At 48.1% G+C, this 21,430-nt stretch overlaps 1 protein-coding gene across 5 annotated transcripts in view; it reads right to left on the reverse strand.

The window, feature by feature from the left end:
• The window catches only part of B3GAT1 (beta-1,3-glucuronyltransferase 1), a 312,275-nt gene extending 294,724 nt beyond the window's left edge, over positions 1–17,551 (reverse strand). For all 5 annotated transcript variants that reach the window (XM_086956953.1, XM_086956950.1, XM_086956949.1 and 2 more), the window contains exon 1: positions 16,411–17,551. The gene's annotated coding sequence lies outside the window, so the exon portion shown is untranslated. The remainder of the gene's footprint in view (positions 1–16,410) is intronic.
• Positions 17,552–21,430: the final 3,879 nt, after the last annotated feature.

The raw sequence follows: 21,430 nt of genomic DNA on the forward strand, positions 1-21,430 counted from the left end.
CACCCTCATCTCTCTCACATGCATTTCATTTGTTTTATAGCACCTCTCATACCAGTGTAGGGTGTCGGAGCACTTTACATCACACACAGAGACAATGAATAATACATGTGTAATCAGTGTATAGAAAAGGTTGCATAAGACAAAGGGGACTAAGAGGTGTAGGCATTTTTTAACAGTGCTTTCTCTGGAGAAGCACTAACTCTGGATTCAAAACATAACACAGTGGTGAGGGGTGGCTGTACTTATAACCATGTATTTATAAGTTATAACATAACATAACATGTATTTATACCACAAAAAAAACATATTAGCAACATTAGGATAATGAAAGACTTTGGGGGAAAAACATACCTTTCTAACCAGTACCATGCAGTTTGCATTCAGCTCTTTGATGGCAGTTCATAGCTCACTGTGCTAGATTATGATTGTAACTTGTGAACTGCACAGTAACAAAAGGATCTCTGTGACAAAAGCAATAACCCACTCAGCTATGCGCATCAAATACAGTTCTGTGATCTGTGTGGTACATGTTCTTTGCAGCAGGAATATTTATTCTTTGTGCTGCCTCAGATGAGGCAAAACTGCCACTAGACAAAACTTTGAGCCCTCTCCAGTAGGAAGATTAATCACCCGAGATATCTTGACACTTATTGTTGCGGAAAACAGCTGGATGTACAAGGAACTCTGCAGCGGGTACTTTAAAAACGTAGCATATTTCAAAACACAGGGGGTGCTGGATGAGAAAGTGAGTGCTGAGTGGATTATGTTGGCCTGCTGATTTTGCTACTGTGAGTCGATAATGCAGTACTGCAGCAAACGCCCCCCCTCCCCACCCCAACCCACTCCCACGTCCATTCATTACAAAACCAGTCCCCCACCCTTCCAGCATCGCGGGAAAACGCCTGAGGACCGGTATGGCTAGTTCGGCCTTGGATATGATAGAAAGTTCCTCTCTCTGCCCCAGTCGTAATAAGCTCATTGCGTTTAGAGCCTCTTCTTCAGAAGGCAATGCCCTCTCTCTGATCGGTTCATGCAGGGCTCCCTGCAGGGACCAGTGCATTGCACCCACGACAAGGGCTCTGGTAGACCTGGGAAGATGGGATAATCTTGTCCTTACTGTGAAAGGGTCACCGTAGATACTGTTTCTGTCAGTGGAGAGACATGCAGCCCTAGAGTATTTCCCACCCTCCCCATTATTATGTTTCTCCTGCAGATTAATACCGGAAGTCTGGCTGCCTCTCATTTCTATGTTGGGAAAATCTGCCATTTCCCCATGATCTTGGGTATTTGCAACGCCTCTGGCTCCAGGGAACCACCTCTGCATTCAAGGTTTGAGTTCCCAAAACTCACAGATTTTTAGGATTTCATACAAGGGTCTTATTGGAAATGTCATATATAATAATGGCTTATTTCTTGTGGGTCACGCTAAAGCCCTCATTAAACTGTGGGAGTATAAGGGCTGGTAATGCTGCCCACAGTGTTACTGATGCCAGGGATTTTGGAGATATCGATGACACTGGGGTCGCAGACTTACCGGGTAATTGCTACTTGATCACCAGATGCACAGTATCCAATAGGGAATAACATACAGGAGTGGGTGTTTCTGAACCAACTCCCATCTGTCATTAGGGGCTTTTTATTGGGGGCGAGTCCTCCCGGCATAGCCAGGAGGATGTGTTTCTAGATAAACTATTCAGAATAACCACAAGTCAGAACAACAACTATGGTACTTCTGCAAGGCTTGTCATTTCCAATGGAACCAGCACATGGGCGACTAAGAGGCCCCTTACAACATTCTGCAGAGGGGCCCATCAGTGTGTGTTATGCCACAAATACTCGCTGATCAATATGTGCCAGTGGTTGCAGGAGGTGGGCACCGGTCCTCAATTTTGGGGGCTCGGACATACTTTTCAGCATCAGACTTAGACCCAGAATAACAAAAAGAAAGGCGGAAAAGGGAGAATGTAAAAGGAAGAGAAAGATGCAAAAGGGGACAAAAAAAGAATGGTGGTAGAAAGGGTGGGCAGCTTTATAGCCTCAGGGTGAGGCAGTGGCCAGGTCATTTGTCCAAGACTACTTGATAACAATAATCTTAATTATTATTTAAGAATAGAGTCTGCAATTTCAACTTTGGGCTTGGGTAATGAGCAAGTATTCAGAATAGGGTGTTGTAAAGCAGGTTTGGGTGGGACCAAGAGGCAACAGAAATAGATATATTTGTTTTTGTCGGCTTTATTGGAACAGAAGAAATTAAGGGCTTTTCAAGTACAGAAAAAGCTATTTTGCACTATTTTCCTGGTTGGCTGAATTAGAATTAAAATGGTTGCTTTTGTTGCTTTTACATGAGGAGGGTTAGGTAAAACATTAAAATGGGCTTGCCTTTGGTGCACCTTCAGCACACCACTCGTGCGGCTGCGCCAACCATTTATTAAATAGTGTGTGAGAACCCGATACAAAAAAGTATCGGAAATGTCTGATTAAAAGCACAAATTCAAGTTTAAAAAAATGCAACAACTTAATAATCAAGACTAAATTTTATGACTTAAAGTACAATGGTATCAGTGCAATAGATAGAAAGACTGGCGTTAAAAACAAAGCTGGAAATGAGTATCAATGCTTTTATTTCTTTGTCATGATTTTCTAGAGTAGTGGATTCATGAAGTTACCCTATATGCTATGTGTACTTGTAAAGCATGCATCTCACCCTGGAGGGTATCCTGGCGCCGATGAGAAGGGGTGTGAGTGAGGTGGGGTGCTGTCCATATTTGAAGAGCTACATTTTTAGTTTCTTCCGAAATTGTAGGACTGAACTGGTGGCTCTACTGTGGAGGGGAAGTTCATTTCCGACCTTAGGAGCAAGGGACGAGAAAGTGTGGCCGTCGGCTCTGGCTCTTTGGATGCAGGGAACGATTGCGAGTAGGAGGTTGGTTGACCGCGGTGTCTGATGGGTGTGTAGAAGCTGATGAGGCTATTCAGGTACATGTGACCTAAGTTGTGCAGTGCTTTGTGTGTGTGTCCGATTAGATTTAACAGGGCATGTCAGGGACATCTTAAGGATTTTCGGAGCCATGGTGGTATATTGGGGGCCCCTGTTCAGAACAACTTTGAATTTATGATCCAGTTTCAGCTCGTTCATGCCCTCTTTAGGCAGGTCACTGACAGTGCCCAGGTACAATGGTGTAAATTCTAAATGTGTTTACATCTAATATTAAGGAATAGTGGTGTGTTCTTTCAATATTGTACCACAGCAACAGCTCACTAATGTTACTGTAAATAATCTCTGTGACAACCTCCTATTTCTTATATGTGAGGTCCTGTTTTGATCTAAAAGATTTTTTTATGGATCTTGCATGAAACATAAAAACCTTTTTCTGCAAAATGGCTGTAATATATTCTCACACATCACACACATTAAAAATCAATTTAAGCAAAACGGTATTTAAAACTATTTGTTTAAAAATTATACATAGTTATCAGGGCAAGACTCTCTGCAGAACAGAGCTTAGTCTATCAGGGGGCCCTCTGAAAGGCTAGAGCCTTGGGCCAGAGCCTACTTTGCCCATGCCTTAAAACGCCTCTCGGGCCTGCTCATAGTTGGGGAGCCAGTGGAGGTCTTTGAGGTGAGTGGTAATATAGGTGCGATGTTGATTGTGAGTCTAGTTGCTATGTTCTTTTAAAAACATTTGTTTTTAGAGTTTTATATAGCGCAAACTAGACCAGAGACATCGGGTATCAGAGTGCTTTACATGAGCACCAGTATAATTACAGATGGACACATTCATTTATGGTAGCCAATGGGCGATTAAGTGATTTGCCCAGAATCATTGGATGTTGAGCGTCGTTGCCGAGACTCAAGCAGGGTTCCCCAGCTTCGAGGTCGACTGCTCTAGCCGTAAGGCTACATCCTCTACCCGAAAGAGCTAGAGCCAGTTGGTGAGTGTGGTGGAGATTCTGACAGAGAATGCATTTTCATAGTCTAGCTTACTCATGATAAGTGCCTGGGTGATTGGTGAGTGCTGAGATGCAGCCACATTAAGATTTTTCTGAAGATCTAGAGGGTGTGGAAGCAGGATGAGGAAATCACGTTACTTGGCTGGATATCGATAGTTGGTTGTCAACCATGATCCTCCGGTTCCTGGCTTGGTTGGTCGGGGTGGGAGTGGGTTCCAGTTCAAATGGCCACCAGGCCGAGGGCCAGAGTGTTGTGTCCTTCCTGAAAAAAAACACCTGTCTTTTCTGAGTTGAGCTTTTGGCAATTGGATTTCATCCAGAGGGTGACTTCTGACATACCCTCAATAATCTTCACTTGTGTGCTGGTTGCCTCCTTGTCCTTGAGGGAGAGGATGAGGTGTGTGTTGTCAGTGTATGTAATGCATTTGAGCCCATACGTTTGGATGAGGTTGTCCAGGGAGGCCATGTAGACTTTAAAGACCTTGGGACTGAGTGATGATCTCTGGGGGAATCCGTGGATCCGCTCAGGTGGATTGGAGGTGTAAGGGGCTAGGCTGACTTTCTGTCTGTGTCCTGTGAGGAAAGAGCTTATCCGTTGAAGTACTGTTCCTCTAATTCCTGTCTTGGTTAGGCACTGGATGACGATCAGGTGGGAGACGGTATCAAAAGTTGTGTAAGAGTCGAGGAGGATAAGGTTTATGGTGTTTCCTTGGTCCCTTATGGTCTGGATGTTTTCTGTGGCAGCAATGAGGATGGTTTCTGTGCTGTGGTTTGCTAGTTTTTTTGTTGATGAGTTTCTCTAGAACCTTCACAGGCTAGGGTAACAAGGAGATGGGTCTGAAATGAGCTGGTTTGGTCAAGTCTGCTGTAAGTTTCTTCAGTTGTGGCAGGATGTTTGCATGTTTCAAGAGTCTGGGAAGGTATCTGTGGTTGGGAAGCATTTTAGAATTGGAATTGGTGGTGCAGGTGGGCTCTAGTACTCTGGAAAAGCCAAAGTGCAGACAAGTATCTGATAGGGCTCCTGAGTGAATGGAGAGCATGACAGTGGTGGTTTCCTTGTGGGTGAAAGTGGGCAAGCAGATATGGGTGATTCCTGGAGTGCTCTCATTGTCTTGAATGAGGGCTACCAAAGTGGAAGGGTTCAATGTTGTCACAGGTTGTGCTTATCTTGTCACAGTAGTAGAGACTGAAATGGGAGCAGAGCTCCTGACAGGGGTGAAGCTAGTGGAGGTAGTGGCAGGTGACGTTTATTCATTCACTGTCTACAAGATCCTCTTAGAGCTGTTGGTGCTGTTGTCTATATTTTCAGATAGTGATAAGCACTTGGTGGCATTCAGCCGTTGGTGGTATTGTTAGAGGGCTGATTCGTAGGGTTGCTTATCGCTGTGGATGACTCTTCAGCAGCGAATGAGCTATTTGCAGTGTCCATAAAGGAGCGGTCCATGGAATTACCATATAAATACAGTAACTGAAGTTCCAGTGAGTAACCATGTGCAATACCGTAGAGGGGAGGGACAACTGAGATACCACTTACAGTCTTTAAACAGGTGACTACTGGAGTTACTACATAAAATATTGTGATGGGCGGTGTCCAAATAGTTACAATATACGGGACATGAAGCCAGCAGCGTGAAGGGTTCATTTAGTTAACACCTTCAATATTGAAGAAGAATGGGTCAATAGCATTACCATACATTACCGTAGAGAGCAGTACTCATGGATTTACCACATACACTCATGTAGAGGGGAGGTACAATCAATGAATCTACCATCCACGATACTGTAGAGAAAGGAGGACCCATGGTAGTACCACATACTATGCTATAGCACGGAAGGCTCATTTTGTTAACGCCCACAATACTGTAAAGGGCAGTGCCTTTTAACGAACAACATACACTACTGTAGAGGAGAGCACCCATGAAGTTACCATGTACAGTACTGTGAAGGGTTGATGTAGTTTCCACATACAGTACTGTAAAGGGGAGGTCCAAATGAGTTATTATGGGCAATAGTGTAGCATAGAGAGGTTTGGGCACTTGAATCTATTCTACTGTGGCATGGAGGGTCTTAGAGTACACCTACACTACTGCAGAGGGGAGGGCCCATGGAATTACCATGTGTAATTAGTGTAGCGTAGAGGGATCCTGCTGTTACCATCTATACAACTGTAACCTGGAGATCATGGAGTTAACGCCTGCAGTACTGTAAAGGAGAGAGCCCATGGAGTTACCATGTGCAATCCCGTGGGGTCCAAAAATCAGTGATTTAAGTCATACAGTGTAGTAAGTGGGGTGGTTCATCAAGTTACCACATACAGTTCTGCAGATTGGAGTATTGATTGACTTACCACTTACAATATCATAGTAGGAAGGGTTCATAGAGTTGTCATGGAGGTTCATTGCGTTACTGCATGAAGTACGGAAGAGGGAAGTGGTTGAGGATGTACAACATACAGTACTGTAGTGTGGAGGGTTGCTAAAGTTAGAATATACAGTTTTGTAGGTGGGAGTATCCATTGACCCACAGCTTGAAATATAGTAGAAGGGAGGGTTCATAGAATTATCCCCTACGGTGCGGTAGATGGCTCATGGAGGTACTGCATACATTACTTTAGAGCGTGGGTTTTAGGTGTTGTCACTCATGGGACTGAAGAGAGGGAGATCCGGGCCTTTCTACCTCACTTCAATGGAAGCACTTACTTTTCTCAATAGACTTTGATCCAGAGCAGGGTGAGAAAACACAAATGGGGGAATGAAAGAGGAAGACCAAGACAGTAAAATTGTGTCAAAAGGAGAAAGCAGAGATGAAAAAGCATTTCTAAGAGTGACATAAAGAGCAGTGGCAGCTCCTCCGCAATGGCGGAGGAGCGTCGGCCCACTGCTTTTAAGCTGTGCGTACATAGTAGAAACATAAAATAATAATAACTTTGTGTTATTATCATTTAATGCTTCGAGCTGCTTTGTGGGCAGGCAGGGCTGCTCTGTTCTCGGAGCAGTTGAAGAGTGGTATGCCCACTCTTAAGTGCGCAATGACTGTTTGGTCGGCCCTCTCGGACTGCCCAAACCAGTCTTGCGCACTTTCCCCATTCCTCAAAACCAATAACAATGCTGCGTTTGTAGCGTTGTGATTGTTCAGGGGTGCTTGGGTGATTACCAATCACATTGCTGTATTGCAGTGTTGTGATTGGTCAGTGGGGGCTGCTGTGCTTCCTGTTCCACGGGGAGAGCAGGAGCAGAGACATGGAACCCAGCGGCAAGGTATGTTTTTTAATTTTAATTTTATATTTGACACTCCCGCGCAACACTCCCTCCCCCGTAATCCTCCCCCCTTGAGCTATGCCGACCGCCACTGATAAAGAGGCAGGGATGTTTGGTGGTGGATTATAGAGCCATCACAGCCATTGTGTTTGGCACAGCAAAATTAAATATTGCCTGTCTCTCAAGCGTCTGATCAAAACTTTGGGCCCTTGCACTCATTCTTTTACAAATTAAGTACTTATGGTGAGCATTTCAAAGACACTGCCCTTCCACTGCAGCTGCCATGGTCATTTGCCAGGCTTGCATTGGAAATAAATCACTAGTCGGCAAAGTCCTTTGCTCAATCAAAGCCATTGCCATCTTGCAAAATAGCCATTGCATCATAGATACCTGCTAGATGAGGCATATTCCTTTACTCAACCCCTTCCGCCCCTCCAATATATAACACTACGGGAGAAGTTATGCCCCTCTGATTTAAAAGGAAGAGCGCTCATGGATCTTATGTGGGTGGACAGGAAGGGTGGTGGGGGAGACATTATGGTGGTGGGCATCCTATGTTGACAATTGGTGTTTGGGAGCACAGCCTGGGTGGACAAAGGGAACAGTTGATGGGATGTGTAACTGTGTGTGTCTGGTCCTGGGTGATGATTCCTTAGACATCTTCTGTTGGATGCAAGAAAGTATTTGACACTGTGACTTTGAGCCTGAAAAGAGCTGTGCATCTGCCTGCAAAGCAAGGCCAGACATCTGGCCTTTTCCAGGAATGCTAGAAGGGTGGGGGCTGGATTTGTTACTTGGGGGTGATTTTGTAACAGTGCTGCATTATCGTCCCACAGTAAAAAAAAATCGGCAGGCCAGCATAATCCACTCAGCACTCACTTTCGTTTCCAGCCCCCCCTGTGTTTTGAAATATGCTATGGTTTAAAAGTACCCGCTGCAAAGTTTCTTGTACATCCAGCTGTTTTCAGCAACAATAAAAGTGTCAAGATATCTCTGGTGATTAATCTTCCTACTGGAGAGCTCTCAGAGTTTTGCCTAGTGGCAGTTTTGCCTCCTCTGAGGTAGCACTGAGGATAGATATTTGTGCTGCAAAGAACATGTACCACGCAGATCACAGAACTGCATTAGATGTGCATAGCTCAGTGGGTTACTTGCTTTTGTCACAGAGACCCTTATGTTACTGTGCAGTTCACAAGTTACAATTTTATTCTAGCACAGTGAGCTATGAACTGCCATCAAAAAGAGGCATGCAAAAAACATGGTACTAGTTATAAATATATGTGTTTCCCTCAGTCTTTCATTGTCCTAATGTTGCTAAAAATAGGTTTGTTTGACTATGAATAAAAAACAATCTTATATGTACAGCCAACCTTAACCACTTTGTTATCTTTTGAAACCAGAGTTTGTGCTTTTTCAGACCAAGCACTGTTAAACAAATGCCTACACGTCGTAGTCCCCTTTGTTTTAATCAACATTTTCTATACCCTGATCACACGTGTATTGTTCCATTGTCTGTGTTTGTGTGTGTGATGTACAGTGCTCCGACACCCTACATTGGTGTGAGAGGCACTGTAAAACAGATGAAATACATGTAAGAGAGGATCTACGGAACCATGAGGGGCACTGTTCGAGAATTATAGTGAGGGAATCATTGAGGGGCCCCAATAAAGATTGTTGTATCCAGGTGCGCTGTAAGGTCATCATTTACTACGTGATAAAAGTGAATTCAATTGAATATATAATTAAAGACGTGTTGTATCATGGTCCATTTTTGCGATTTCTGCCCACATTTTCTTGGGGGGGGAGAGCCACCACAAATCCCTTTGTAGTGGTCTGGCTCACTCGCTGCACTCGCTCACTCTACAATATACAGGGCTGGTCTGACAAAATTTGCCATGGCTACTTTGAGTTCCTCGTCTGGCCCTGTTGAAAAGCTTCAGAGGCGCACGGTGTTTGAGGAAACATTTTCTCCATGGATACTTAACTGAACCACATGTCGTGTTCCTGGGGGACATGATGAACCTACAAGCTGTTGGCTGGAGAGCAAACTGGGGCAAGTAGTTGTTGAATGGCTAGCTCTAAGCATCAGTGCACACAAACCAACTACTGGTGGCGGCCAGGATCTGAAAGGTGAGGGAGATGCAACTCCTGGCTTCAGGCCCAGCTTGTCCTCTGTTGGCTGCAAGGATCCACACAATCATTTCTGATTGAGGATGCTGATGTATCCAGATCTTAGATGGGGCATGGGGGGCTCTGCCTTCCTCACTGGGAGCCGCAACAATGACTTTTAGGGACACCCTCTTTATATCTGCTGCTCTACAGGGTTTTTTCTGATCTGTGAACAAAAATAATTGTTGTGCCTTTATGAATCGGGCACACCTGTTAAATTAAGCCAAGAGGAGTGTGTGTGAAAAGCTGAAAACGACCACAAACTAAAGAAACAGACTGATTCCCAGTCTCACCAAGGGGATGTTCCAGTTTTGTGTCCGGGTTTAGCTCAAATCACCGATCCAAAGCTGGGGGGGGGGGGGCTCACTGAATGATTGACTGGTCTAAACTCACCGTTGTGTTGACTGGTGGGGAGGGTGGCTTGGGAGATGATGAACAGACAGAAATAGATTGTTAATGTTATCTAGAGAAGACAGGAAACAGGAGTGTGCAGAGGGGAAAATGTTGTAGAAAGCTGTGTAGACCGAGAGCAAACGTTTGTGGCATAAGTCTCAGGGCCCTACGCAAAGATGGCAGGTCTCAGAGGGCATCAGGTGGCAGTGTTGGGGTCTGTGGGTGAAGTTCGGAGGGCAGAAGTGCTAGAAAAACGGCGGTGCTGGTGGCAAGGGTCACAAATGGGTAGACAGGCGATGGGGAATGCAGTGGAACGAGGGCCAAAGGTTCGAGCTTTCACAAGCTTCATGCACAGACGCTGGACTGTAGTGCCTTTTTCCCACATGCCATATATAACTAATTTGGCTTTCACTAGCCCTTCAGTGAATGACACCTGAAGCGAAGACAAATGAAAACATTTAAGATCCACTGCTTTGCAATGGGAATTCTGCAGCTCTGTTGCCCTCTGTCCTCCCATTAATACACCTTTTCATCTGATAGATTACCAATGGTGGTGCACAAAATGTAGCAAAAACCAAAGGGGATGATGGATGGAGTGTTTAACATTGCAAGCACTCACCCCCAGTCAACTGATCTGGGTTTAATCCATCATCATTCTTCACCTCACTCCCCCACCCCAGTTCAGACATGGCCATATGCAAATCAGTCTGACCCTGTGCCTCATGGGAACAGTCCAGCCCGAAATGCCAAGCCATGTCTTCCATGGACCGGAAACAAGCATCCCACCCCCCAAGTAAAAGGTAATGGGGGACTCCCTCACACCCCAGGCTCTCGAATCTCTCAGACATGCATTGCTTTTGGGCTGAACTGGTCCCTTTGCCCCACAGGGGCTGCATGGACCTCCGTTAAGTCCCCGTAACCACCCTGCAAGCTCTCTGGATGGTCTCATGTCCCTCAGTTTTGTCCCTCAAACCCTTCTTAGCTCCATTAGCATCTGTTGGCCTTGCATATATCCTGTCCTTCACCTGCCAGCTTAACTTTGTGCCACCACCCCCGAACCTTCCAGCCCTGTGTGGCTTCCAGCAGCTCCCTTTCGGGCCTTTACATGGATGGCGTTCTCAGTCTGCCTCACACACTCGCAGGAGCCAAAAACCCTCACCTTAGTTCAAATGGGTCCCACAGCTCATCAACCTCACTAAAAGTGATGGGTGTAATGCTAGCGAAGAGTAGAAGCGGGTGAGCCTGAAAATGAATAGGGAGAGCCGAGCCTATTGTCTGGGTTAGCTCTAAGAGCCAGTGCACGAGCCGAGCCATAAAGATGTTTGGCACATAAATCATGGAACATACATCAAGTAAACCTAGGAACAGACTTGTGGGAGTGTGTCACTTTATTACGTGGATTATAGCAGTGCTTTGAGTGACAATTATTAAAAGTGGGTTTTAAAGATTACGTGGCTTATTCGCAAGTCCCTTGCGCAGCGACTGCATCATTTTTTTGGGATGCAGCATTGACGCAATCAGTGCGCCACACTGCGCCATATCTACAAACGGATGCATTGGGTCCAATGTATAATGTATGCAGTGGAGACGTTCCTACACACACAAAAAAAACACTTGGAAGTGGCTCAATGAAATTTACATTTCACTGCACTAATCTTTGACTTGACTATGTCAAAGTATTACGCCTGCTCAGACCTGGCGTAAGGATTGACGTAGGGCTTTTACAATGGGTCTCGCCAACATGTTCTGACGCATTGCTGGATTTGCGTCAGTTTTTCAACCAACTCCAGCCATGTGCCGCTTTTTGCACCAAAAGATGTCCGAATTTCTGACGCATCTGTTAAATCCTTTCGCCATGGGGCCCTGTATTGTAAATACAGCACAGCCATGGTGTTGCAAGGACATTTAGCGCCGGTGCAAGGAAACTGAAGTATCGAAGTTGATGCGTCAGTTTCTTGTACCTGAGGCCCTAACATAGGAACACCCCCTTCTGCCCTGACGAGGATGCCATTAGTAATTAGTGAACCATGAGAGGCAAGTAAGGTGTCATGTGCGTTCTATATGTTGCCTGGGTTATTATAAATGGTGCAACATCGTAGTCTACTAAACCATGTATAAGTGGATGTTTTGTATATGGCGCGCACACAGCTGATATGTTGCAGGTAAATAGCTGGGATCACAAAGTTCATGACGCGTAGAAGCTGGGACTGGGCACCTTTACCCTGGTTCTGCATTGTGCTATTTAGCCACTAGATGGGTATCCCTTTCCCAGTTTGCTTCAAAGATTAGAGGTTCGTGTTTGATTCTTTGAGAATCTAAACAAATTCTTTAAATAAATGTTTTGTATTACATATTAAATCAAGTTAGTAAAAGTAGCCTTTGTGGAAAAAAATATAAAGATGAGCGAAGGCTGGTTTCTCATAACGATGTCACCAGCTTCAAAGAGCCCAGTTTAGGAGCAGGTCAACACTTCAGCAGAGGCAGCCACAATTTCACGAGTGGGAGGTCCAGCAGCAGACACATCCGCCCATCTCTAAAAGTGCTCCCTGTGAAATCTTTGTGCATTTTGTATTTATTTACCCCCTGAGGGAAGGGGATTTCTGTTCTTCGCTGTCTTCTCAGTGTGTGATGACTGGCGCTTCTGCTGCAGAAGGGCAGGGGAGAAAAGCAAATGAGAGAAGTGGGGCAGCGGGAGGCAGAAGCCACATGAAATCTCGGCTCGCTTTGGGCTCGAGGCCCCAAGAGGACCTTGAGCTGAGCCAGAGCCAGGCCTCTGGCTCGACCCTTCAGTGGCTTGTCCCCTCCAGCAAATAATCTAGCCACTTGCAATCCCTCCAGGTAGCATTCTAAATCTATCGTTTTTAAACCCCTAAACACAAGTACCATATACAAATCAGCCCTGGTCCTGCTCTAATGGGAGCCACCTGGGTCTCAATCAGATGCCTCGGGCCCTGGTCTAACCTGACAGCGGCCCCCACCGGCCGCGAGCTCTCACTTGTTTCCTCGCTGGGCCCGAGAGGGACAGCAGAAGCCAGGGAGCAGCGGTGTTTTAATAAATTGCATTAATATCGAAATATTCGATCATAACTACGCAGCACATCTGCTTGTCTTAAGGGTGCGAGGCGCTGCATTCATACCACTACGTGTCCAGCCCTAAATATGACGATCACCACCCATACAAGCACCCCCCCCCCACCCAACAAAAAATAATAATAATCCACCCCTTACTGACCCCCACTAGAGAAAAACAGACGTAAGTCACTCCCCGTCGTAAAGGCGCCAATAGTCACGGTGCATCAGCAAGGCGCGGGGGTAGGTGAGGAGACACGAAACGGCGGGCGGAGGGTATGAGGGGAGGACGAGGTGCACCAATGAAGGGCGAGGGTGAAGTGGAATGATCTGTGGAGGAAGAGGGTGGCAGGAAATATTCAGAGTGCGCGAAAGGAGGAAGAAGGCGCTGCGAGGGGATAAAGAGAAAAAGAGGGGAAGGGAAACAAGAAAAAGTGAAAAGGGATAGTTAAGAGGGGAGAGAGTGGGAGGAGACACACGGGTAGAAAGAGGGAATATGGAGATACACGTGAATGAGAGAATTAAAGAAGTGGGGACTGGTTGAAAGAGAGAAAGTCGTGGCAGACACGTCGAATGAGGGGTGCGGGAGAGGCAGGTGAGTGCGTGTCGGGGAGAGAAAATGAAGAGCGGTTTATGGAAAGAGGGAAAGGGCAGAGCCGAGGTGCTGTGAGAATGAGGGACAGAAGAAAACAAAAGGCTGCAAGAGAGATGAAAAGGGAGACATAAGAAAGGGAGCACAAAGAACGCAGTGGCAAGTATCAGGAATGGGTTTTAAGAAAGGAAGAGACGGGCCAACGTGATAAAATGGACGACATATTGTAGAAAGGATCTGGTAGAGGGAGAAAGATGGTCCTGAGAGAGAGAAAGGAAGGAGAAGGAGATGGAGAGATGACCTGACCAGGAGCCGGTCAGATGAGAGAAATAAAACGGACAGTGGGAATATTTAGACTAATAAAGGATCGAATGGATGGGTGGAAGAGACGACAGCGACTTCAAGAGGAGGAAAAAGTGGAAAAAGAAAGAGAGGGCTGAGGCAGGAAGAGGCGAGCAGAGGGCTAGCTTTCAGTGCACAGCTGATGCAGTGACACTCGGATTACAGCTATTATTACTACGTCACTTGGGGCTGGGGGGCAAATAACCCATGACTACATTATGACCCATAGCACTCTGGATACGAAACAGCAGGGAAAGTGGCGATAGGTGGGGGGGGGGGAGGGAGGGGGGGGAGACATGGGAACCAAGAAGGGTGGGCGAATGGGATAAGAAATGGCGTGAAGGAGAGAACGAAAGAAGCGTGCACCAGGTGGAAAGTGAGAGAGAGAAAGAGAATTTAAGATGAGGGAAGCGGAGACACTGTGGGGGGAAAGAAACGAGGCCGTAAGAAGGGGCTACTGGGTCAAATGCTGGAATAAAAGAGGAAACGTACCGGGCTAAGGGGTGCGAAGGAGAGACTAGCAAAGACAGAGAAGTGGGGTAGGCAGAGGCAGGAAGGGAGAGCGAGAGACCCTGACATTTATAGGACTTGAAGCACGGGCATAGAGGGGTCCAGTGAGGCTACCAAAGCGCAGAGGCATGCCGACAAGAATGGCATACACAGGCCGGCAGAGAGTGACGGAGAAGAGCACAAGCAGTGGCCCAGGAAGTGAAGGGTGCGGGGCGCCGGAGCATCTCGAGGAGAAGTTATCCAGAGAGGCGCGGGTAGAGACCTGCGTCAGACATCCACAGATAGGGGGCATGAAGGCAGTAGTGAGATGTCAGACTTTCACGACAATAAGGCACGCAGGCCTTGGTGAAGAGTCAAGCATCCACGGGAAGAAGGCACTACAGATAGGTAGCGTGTGAGACGTCCACGTGAGGAAGACGGTGGTGAGGGGTCAGACACCCACGGGGAGAGGGCACGCACAGAGTGGTGAGGGGTCAGACACCCACATGGAGGGGGTATGAACAGAGTGATGAGGGGTCAGACCCCCTCGGGGAGACGGCATGCACAGAGTGGTCAGACAGGGTCAGACACCCACGGGGAGAGGGCACGCACAGAGTGGTGAGGGGTCAGACACCCACATGGAGGGGGTATGAACAGAGTGATGAGGGGTCAGACCCCCTCGGGGAGACGGCATGCACAGAGTGGTCAGACACCCACAGGGAGAGGGCATGCACAGAGTGGTCAGACACCCACAGGGAGAGGGCATGCACAGAGTGGTGAGGGGTCAAACCCCCACGGGGAGAGGGAATGCACAGAGTGGTCAGACACCCACAGGGAGAGGGCATGCACAGAGTGATGAGGGGTCAGACTCCCACGGGGAGAGGGCATGCACAGAGTGATGAGGGGTCAGACCCCCTAGGGAGAGGGCATGCACAGAGTGGTCAGACACCCATGGGGAGAGGGCATGCAGAGTGGTCAGACACCCACGGGGAGAGGGCATGCACAGAGTGATGAGAGGTCAGACACCCACAGGGAGAGGGCATGCACAGAGTGATGAGGGGTCAGACACCCACGGGGAGCGGGCATGCACAGAGTGATGAGAGGTCAGACACCCACGGGGAGAGGGCATGCACAGAGTGATGAGGGGTCAGACACCCACGGGGAGCGGGCATGCACAGAGTGGTCAGGCACCCACAGGGAAAGGGCATGCACAGAGTGGTCAGACACCCACAGGGAGAGGGCATGCACAGAGTGGTGAGGGGTCAAACCCCCACGGGGAGAGGGCATGCACAGAGTGGTCAGGCACCCACAGGGAAAGGGCATGCACAGAGTGGTCAGACACCCACAGGGAGAGGGCATGCACAGAGTGGTGAGGGGTCAAACCCCCACGGGGAGAGGGCATGCACAGAGTGATGAGGGGTCAGAGCCCCACGGGGAGAGGGCATGCACAGAGTGGTCAGCCACCCACGGGGAGAGGGCATGCACAGAGTGATGAGGGGTCAGACACCCACGGGGAGAGGGCATCCACTGGGTGGTGTGGGTTGGACACCCACGGAGAGAGAGGGCGCAGACAGTGTTGAGGGGGGTCATACCCCACTGAGGCGTGCAGGCAGCGGAAAGAATAACAGGGTGAGATATAACAGAGACCCTACAATGCAGACCTCGGTGCCCTCTCAGAGGGGTGTTGGTGGGTACTGAAGGGTGCTGGAAAGAGAAGCGTCCAGAGCCCCTTGGGAGGTGGGTCTGCCACGCAGTAATCAGCTGTGAGAGAACATGGGAGGAGAGAGTATTCAAACAGCGTGACATGGTCAGACATCCACGAGAAGAGGGAAGGCAGGCAAGCGAGACGGGAGCGGACGGGCCCATGGGAAGGGGCATGCAGGCAGTGGCGAGGGTGGCAGAGCTGTAGGCCAGAGGGGCCGGGTGTACCCATCATGGGTAGTGGTGACACAAGAGATGGGAGAGAGGGCGCTGCGAGAAGGGTATGCAGGAAAGAGTGGGAGGTTAAAGGGCACACACATGGGAGTGAAGACGAGGAGGTCGACTCATCAACAAGGGTACAACATACACATTGAGGGGTAGCTGGGGAGGAGGCTCCAGACAAAGAGGGTCGGTCATGCAGGAAGGACGGGGTGAGGGGTCGGTTACCTTCTCCCCGGAGCCCTGCTGCTCTTGCGGCCGCACCTGACGCCGAGCCGCTCTCCCCATCGAGGCTGCCTCCTCCTGGAGCCCAGGCGCGGGTCACTCCCTCCTTGGCCCCGGCTCTTCGCCAGCTCCGGTGCCTGCGATCCGCAGCCCCAGACTCCCCGCTCCTCAGTGCTCGTCCATCGAGACTTCAGCCCAAATCTCCTCTGCCAGCTCCTGGCTGCGCTGCAGCTCCTGCTGCCTTCAGACACCCCTCTGCCCCGGTGCCGCCAGTCCCGGCTCCGCAGCACCGGTGTACGGAGATCCTCGGCACGCTGCTCCCCTCCGCGGCCCCTCCTCGGCTCCTCTCCCCTCTCTCCGGTCCTCGGCTCCTCTCCCCTCTCCTCTGACTCAGTCCGAGGCCCCTGGTGCTCCGCCGGGTGCACCTGTCTTGCCCCCCGAGCCCCTCAGCGCAGGGCCGAGCTCCAGGACCTGGGAGAGCGGCTCCGCCGATCACACCCCCGGGCGGTCCCAGGCGGGCGTCTGCAGGCAGCGGAAGCCCCAGACCCGGGCGAGCGATGCACGGAGCAGGACCCCCTCAGTGGAGCAGACGGGCCTACAGCCACCCCCGCCGACGAGGATGAGGAGGGGTGGGCAGCGAGGCCAGCCAACCCCTCTCAGCGGCAGAGAGTGGTGGAGGGGAGAGGAAGCGGAGCAAGAGCGAGGGAGGAGAGAGGGATGTCAGGATGAGAGAGACGAGAGGAGGGGAGGAAGCCAGAGAGCGAAAAGCGAGCGATGGAGGGTGGTGGGAGGGGGTCAGAGATGAGAGAGTTTGAGAGTGAGTGTGGGAGAAAGTGAGAGATGCAAGGAGAGAGAGATCAGATTGGAGTGCAGGAACTTGAGGCAAGTGAAAGAAAAGAGAGGGATAAAGTGGCGATAGAAGGGAAACAAAGAGGCGTGAGAATTATTGAGAGGCGGAGAGAGCTAGACGGAGGGCAAATGCAGAGGGAGGACCGTATTCAAAATGGAGAGAGAGAGTGGCAGATCACCCCATCTGATGGCACAACCTCAGAGACAGGTGCTCACCCCTTCGAGAGCAGAGCGAGCGCCGGGGAGCACCAAAGCCCACCCTCGGCGTGCACAGGCAGAGCCTCGGAAGCACCCGCCGCCCCCACCGAGGGAACAGAGACCGCGAGGCAGCACAGGCGCCCTCACTGCTAATGGACGCTACCAATTAGCTAGAGGGGGGCTGTCTCCCCCACAATACCGTCTAGAGGACTCCCACGCTCGGCGGCTTCCCCTGCCGTGCCAGTTGGTATGGTCTTGATAGCCTGATCTCCAGAACGGGAGCGAGGGGGCTAGTGGTGCATTGAGCAAAGGGGTTCAGAAATATTTTGTGGTAGGTGCTGGAATGATGTAAATAAAGCGTAAATGGGTGTACGTGCAATCCTAGTCTCAAGCGCCAATGGAGGGGGCATGATGGAATCTCCCCTCAGTGGGCAAGAAGGGCTTTTTCGAGGACTTTCACCCTCGCCACTGTAGGGAGCACTGACGAGGACTGTCTCCCCACCAGGAATGTGCCCAGAAGACCTGTAGATATGAGAGGATGGCATTACACTGGCTGAGGTCATTCTTATGAATGTGGGTAGCCAACAGGTGAAACTTAGTCATTGATCTCTAAAATGACTGCTGTGTTCTGGGGGGACTGAAAGAACCCCCAAAATCTAATTGATATTCAGTTCTAGTGAGCATACACAGCAGCCACAAACTCTACCTACACACTCCCTTATGATTCCCACCACCATGTCAAGATCGCAAGTATAAAGGTAAGGTTTAGGAATCCAAAGACTGCCTTTCTCTAGTTTTTCAGCACATGAGCCAAAGAGGGTGATGCTCCCCTTAATGAAAACAGATCTCAGCACCAGTCTCCATAGACCCTGCAATATTTGACTGTCATGCACTCTTGAAGCCCTCTTTCGTGACTTCATCAAGCAGGGTCTGAAATAAAGGGTCTATTTCAACGCAGAGGTGTGCCATTACCTTGAAAATAAAGGACGCGAGCAGCGGCTGCTCTCGTTTAGCCGACACACCACAGTATTGTCCATGTCTTTGCAATGGCTCCTTCAAGTAGACTTTTGCTGATACTTCAGAAGAAAAGAGATAAAACATAAAAAAACATGCTATTTTTCCTCCTCATCTTCACCTATCAGTGGTTCTTTTCTGATTCTTCCTCTTTGCCTGGCCTCACCTTAGTATAACCCAACAGATGTTTAAGGCATGGTCAAAGTGGGCAATTACCAAGGGCCTTACCTTTCAAGGGGCCTACAGGGAAAATTAACTTTCTAATCTATATCACCTCTAACTATTCCTGAATCTCATCCGCTCTCCCACTCACCTCTTACTCAGACTGGCTAGGCAAAGGCATCTTTCAACTGTTTTTCAGCGACACCATTTCTGAATGTTCGTGTAGCATCATGCGAGCGTGAATTAGTCATAGGTTGGTCATGTTATTCAAAGTTGTTTGAGCAAGGGGCCACAATATGTCTTGCGGGGGGGGGGGCAAAAATGCTTAGGATGACACTGTATGACTGGTGATATCAGTATCCTGATCCCAATGGCAAGCATTACTTAAACATAAACAGTGCTCCTTAAATGATCAGGTTTAAATCACGATAAATATAGAGCGGAATCAGAACTATATTGTACATGTCCAGCCGGAAAGTAATTTTAATAATAACAACAATTGAACAACTGTAGTTGAGACCTTCAATCCAGTGGGACACAGTCCTGTATCCTCTCTAGAACATGACAAATACAAAACAAACACAAAGACATTTCAGGCAAGTCAGTTGTAGCTTTTCGAGTTTATAGATTTAAGACAGGCTTTGTAGAGACAGTCAATGCACTCGTTTTAAACAATGGAGTAATGTGCGGTGCTGTCCAACAAGAGTCAACAACGTTTCGATCCTTTAGATATTAGGGTCATCTTCAGGACATTAATAAGTACAAGCCTGACATGATTTAAGAAATTGCCTCGGTAGGTAAAGGATCCAATTTAAGTCATCCGATCGGTTGGGGCAGGCCCCAATAAAATGAAAGGGCCTCGGTGTGACTGATCTTATATTTGTCAATTTCGGACGAAAAGACTGAATCGGGGGCTCGTTGCCCCATACTGTGACAATGCACAATACAACGTGGCATCCGTGCTCGGGGATGGCAAGCATGTCAAACAGAAGAAACTGCCTCCCCTTCGGTGGATTAACCAACCAAGCTCCATTTGGGGGGGGGGAGGGATCAGTATATCATTGCAGAATAGCGACTGCCTGACCAACCATTGTTTGTTGCACACACTGAGTAGGGACACAGCCCTCAAAGCACACTATGGAGGAGTTGGTGTCCAGTATTTCAGCTCCCTGTCAATGCACATGTATTTTGGCTCGACCCTGACACCCCAAACACACAGTCCTGTGGTTGAAACCCTTATTACTGGGTCTTAATTCTTACATCTTGCCTGGCAGGGAGAGCTCTGCCGATGTACCTGCACTCCGACGAGTAACTGATGTCAAATATATGTATATTGTCGACACAAACAAACACACCAGAATTTTGAGAACTGGCAAAATGCAAGCTTTGTCTTAAAGGGACAGGTTTGCTCAGCTCTGCTTCCAGGAGACATGCTTCTGCCTGTTTTGCAGCCTCAAGAATGGGGTGTTTACGGGTGGCACCATCCTGAGGCAGCGGCGCCCACACTGCAGGTGCCCCAGCAACGAGTAAAACATCCCCTTAGCTTCCCAGGTCTTCTCCTGGAGACTTCAACTTCAGACCCTATAATTTGAGAGGAGGAGGATCCAGTGGTTAGTTAGGCCTATCTCAGAATTTGGCATTAACAGTTCAAGCCTCTAGGCACCTTGCCAGTTTCAATTTCCATATTTATCATTAGGTGTCGTTTGCAGGGCTGGACTGGGAACCCAAAGCAGCCGTGGCAAATTTTGTCTGAGCAGCCCCAATATGGTGCATAGCGAGTAAGCGAGCCTGACCACTACAAGGGGATTAGAAAGGCTTCCCCCCCAAAAGAAAATTTGCAAAAAAAAGGTTCATTTTACAACACATTTTTCATTATATATTCAATTTTATCAGTTTTTAAATCATAGCAAATGATGACCTTAAAGTGCACCAGTATACAGCAATCTTTATTGGGGCTCTTAAAAGTTTTCCTCACTATCACCCTCCAACAGTGCCTCTCAAGTTTAGTTTTTATTTTATTTGATTCGGAACTCCGAAGAGATCCACAAAAAAACAATGAATACAACAATACAAAACCATTTTTACAGAAAAAAAGAACGCACATTACAAAGTTACAATTTCTGTACAAAAGGCCAATACGGGTTACAAGAATCAATAATGCATACTATACTAGAAGAAGAAGCCCCTCAATAAATATCTAAAAAGCATTTAAAAAAGTTAAAAACATTAAAACAAAACATCTCATTAGGAGGGTTATTTAAAGCATGTACAAAAGCATTAGCAGTAAGAATACTCAATTTCAAGCAAATATGGCGTAGCCATTTGCGACGGAAAGGGAGCAGGGAGGGACATATAAATATGACGTGACTCAGATCTTGTTTGGGGCAGTTTCAAAAGTTGCAAGCTGCGGAAGTACCATACCACTTGGACAGAAGTATATTTAAAGGCAGGAGATCTTGTCTTAACAGAAACCAAAATCGTCGGACACCATGGGATAAATTCCAGGATATGTAGGGTTGCCTGTATTTGATTACACAAGATGAGATAAATGGAGTGACTCCCTTCCTAGTTACAATATTCTCCCTATCTAATCTGAAACTAAGTGCCCATGAGGCCCGTTTCAAAACTAGTTTTAATTGGCCCTGGGAGAGAGAGAAAAGGGAGGTCTCATCTAATTTCAGAAGTGTCACTGCCCTTCTGAAATTTTTTACAAGAAGGGAGAATTCATTGAAAGACCCCAATAGTTCGTCTTTCATTAAGCGTCTTAGTGTCCCCACTTTCCCCTTCGCCAAACAGGCAA

The sequence above is a fragment of the Lissotriton vulgaris genome, chromosome 2_1 (assembly GCF_964263255.1).
Source record: "Lissotriton vulgaris chromosome 2_1, aLisVul1.2, whole genome shotgun sequence".
Taxonomy (NCBI): domain Eukaryota; kingdom Metazoa; phylum Chordata; class Amphibia; order Caudata; family Salamandridae; genus Lissotriton; species Lissotriton vulgaris.